This window comes from Geospiza fortis, unplaced genomic scaffold (assembly GCF_000277835.1).
Source record: "Geospiza fortis unplaced genomic scaffold, GeoFor_1.0 scaffold236, whole genome shotgun sequence".
Lineage (NCBI taxonomy): Eukaryota > Metazoa > Chordata > Aves > Passeriformes > Thraupidae > Geospiza > Geospiza fortis.
Window position 1 is genome coordinate 447,848 of NW_005054568.1, and position 3,628 is coordinate 451,475.

Genomic DNA, 3,628 nt, shown 5'->3' on the forward strand with positions numbered 1-3,628 from the left:
ATCCATCCATCTCTCCATCCATCCATCCAGCCATCCATCCATCCATCTCTCCATCCATCCATCCAGCCATCCATCCATCCATCTCTCCATCCATCCATCCAGCCATCCATCCATCCATCTCTCCATCCATCCATCCAGCCATCCATCCATCCATCTCTCCATCCATCCATCCAGCCATCCATCCATCCATCTCTCCATCCATCCATCCAGCCATCCATCCATCCATCTCTCCATCCATCCATCCAGCCATCCATCCATCCATCCATCTCCACTCCAGGGCCCATTCCCAACCCAGGCAGGGACATTTCCCATCCCAGACAGCTCCGTGGGGCTCGAGGCTCAGGGCAGGAATTTCTGCAGCCACCGTGCGGCTGTCCCTGAGCCCTGTGCCTGTCCCTCCTGCCAGGGCTGTCCCAGCTCTGTTTGTTGTCACCCTCCTGACAGGGCTGTCCCCGCTCTGTTTGTTTTTACCCTCCTGCCAGGCTGGGCTGGCTCCGAGCGCAGCCCCAGGACGATCAGCGCTGCCTTTGGAGCCTTTCTGCTCCTTGCTCAAATCGATTTTCTTTTGCTCCTGCTCAGAAAGGGAAGGGAAGAAAAGCACACAACAAAACAAAACCCCAAAGAGCTCCAGCCAAGGGAACATCAAAGGCGCTGAGCTGTTTTTGCGCTGCTGTAAAAAAGGAAAACATGCACAGACAAACTGCAGCAGTGATGATAATGGAGGGCTGGGAACAGAGCCCTGCACAGGGCCTGACTCGGGCCTGGAATGTTTGCAACACAAAAGCTCCACATGTGCTGAACCCTCCCGGGAAAGGCTCTGCTGAGGAGCCTGGGAAGCCCTGCCAGGACTGGTTTGGAGCCCAAAGAATGCCCAAGCTTTGTCTTACAGCCACAGCTTTCCTTCCTGCAAAGGGCAGCCAGGGGCACAAGCCCAGCAGGACGGAGCAGGAGGGAAAACAGCAGAAAAAACCCACCTGGATTTGTGTGACAGGCAGAAAATGAGGCTGCTCACCCATGGCTGGCTCTGGGCTCACTAAGCCAAGCCAACAGAGTGGCTTTGGTCACCTCAGGTCGCTGGAGAGCAGGTCCCTGCTGTCACACGTCCCTGGGTGACACCTGGACCCTGTCCTGTGAGTGTGAGCTGCTGGATTCACTCAGCCCTGACCGTCCCAGGGCTCCTTCCTCAGCACTGGCCCTGATGGAGCCCCAGCCCTGGAGACCCTCTCTGGCACTGCCACTTGTCCTGTCCTGCACTGTCACCTCTGCCCTGGTGCTTCCCTCATTGTCAGTGCCACTTGTCCTGTCCTGCACTGTCATCTCTGCCTTGTCACCTCTGCCCTGGAGACCCTCATTGCCACTGCCACCTCTGCCCTGTCCTGCACTGCAGTCTCTACCCTGGAGACCCTCATTGCCACTGCCACTTCCACACCTCCTGTCCTGCACTGTCACCTCTGCCCTGCCCAGCACTGTCACCTTTGCCCTGGAGACCCTCTCTGGCACTGCCACTTGTCCTGCACTGTCACCTCTGCCCTGGTCCTTCCCTCACTGCCACTGCCACCTCTGCCCTGCCCTGCGCTGTCCCCTCTGCCCTGCTGTGAGTGGGATTGTTCTGCTCTCCGTGCACACAGAGGAGCTGATGCACAGCGCTCAATCCCTGTAATTCCGTGTTTGTGCTCTGTAATCCCATTCCTGACAGGCCCACTGGTGGCTCTGAGGAGGGAGGTGCCAGCCCTGGATGCCAGGCATGGCTGGACAGAGCCATCCCCCCCTGCCAAAGCCAAGCACAGCAGAGAGAGCAGGGCTGCAGCATGATGGATGGCCCGAGTTCCCGCTGCAGGAGCCTCTTCATTAACTGCTCCACTGCCTTTTGCCTCTCCTCTTTGATTTTCCCTTAGCTCTGAGCATGTCTGGCTGCCCAGGATGTGCTGTGCTGCCTGCCTGGGGCTGCCTGCTCCTGCTCCAGGTGTCCCTCCCCCTCATCTCCTCCAGCCCAGGGTGCTGCAGGAAGGGAGAGAAATAAAAGGGAAGAGTTAAAAAGAAAAAAAAATAAATAAAAGAAAAAAGGATGAGAAAATAAAAGGAATTGTTCAAAAATCATGGGGCAGCATGCTCAGGCACAGGGTGGGGTTGTAGGAGTGTCCTGTGCAGGGCTGGATGGTCCTGGTGGATCCAGCTCAGGATATTCTGTGTTTTACAGCTCACATCAGCGGTGCCACCTTGTCCTGCAGCCCAGGGCACAGAGCCTGCCCGGGCCAGGACACCACAGCAGACTGGGCAGACTGGGGCACCTCCCAGCCGGGGCTCCAGGGAGCCGAGGAGGAAACTTCTTGTCCCCAGCTGGCTTCCCCAGAGTGCCCCAGGAAGGGCTCCTGTCACTGTCACACCTTTTGAAAAATCCCTTCAGCATTTCTTCTCCTGGGGAGCTGAGAAGCCTCAGAGAAAAATGCAAACGATAATTATCTGATTGCTTCTCCTGAGTTTTGCTGCTTTGGAATGGGGCTTGGACATTGTTTACCAACTGGTCATTGCTTCATTGGTTTCATGTGAATTGTTTTAACTTAATGACCAATCAGGGCCAGCTGTGTCGAGGCTCTGGAGAGAGTCACGAGCTCTTCATTACTATCTTGTTAAGCCTTCTGTCTGGATCCTTTCTCTATTCTTTAGTATTGTTTTAGTATAGCATAATATGTAATGTAATGTAATGTAATGTAATGTAAATTCTAAGAACATGGAGCCAGATTCACCTTTCCTCCCCATGACAGGGGACCCCAAAAATACCACAGGCTCCAGCTGCTGCAGCCCTGGGAGCCACCGGGACCCCCTGTCTGTCTGTCCCGTCCATCACCTGTCCCTGCTCCTGTCCCTCCTCACCCCGGGCACACCCTGAGGGGCCCAAGGCTGTCACAGCTCCCTGGTGGGGGCCAGCACGGCTGGGACAGGACTGGAGACTCCGTTTGGCATCTGAGAGGAGCCAGGGCCTGGAAAAGGGGAGCCAAGGTGTGGAGAGGGGAACCAAGGCAGGGAGGCAGAGACAACACCTGCCTGAGGTCAGGAGATCCTGCACAGCTTCAGTGGTGGCTGACAGAGACCCCTGAATGGCCAGGGAGGTGCAGGCACAGAATCCTGGAATGGGTTGGGTGGGAGGGACCCTAAATCCCACCCAGTGCCACCCTGCCATGGCAGGGACACCTCCCACTGCCCCAGGTGCTCCCAATGTCCAGCCTGGTCTGGGCACTGCCAGGGATCCAGGGGCAGCCCCAGCAAATCTGGGAATTCCAGCCCAGCCAGGAATTCCTTGCCAAGATGCCAGCCCAATCTCCCCTTTCCCAGTGGGAGCCATTCCCTGGCTCCTGTCCCTGCAGGCCTTGTCCCCAGTCCCTCTCCAGCTCTCCTGCAGCCCCTGCAGGCCCTGCCAGGGGCTCTGAGCTCTGCCTGGAGCCTTCCCTTCTCCAGGGGAGCATTCCCAGCCCCTCACATATTCCACTGATGAAAGGAAAAGTCCGCAGGGAGAAGCTGAAGCTCACCAGGAGCCCTCAGCAGGTTCCGGCCCAGCTGATGGCTTTAATGGGTTTGTAAATGACGGGGCAGGGGAGGAAGATGAAGGAGAAAAGCAGGGCTGGAGGACGCG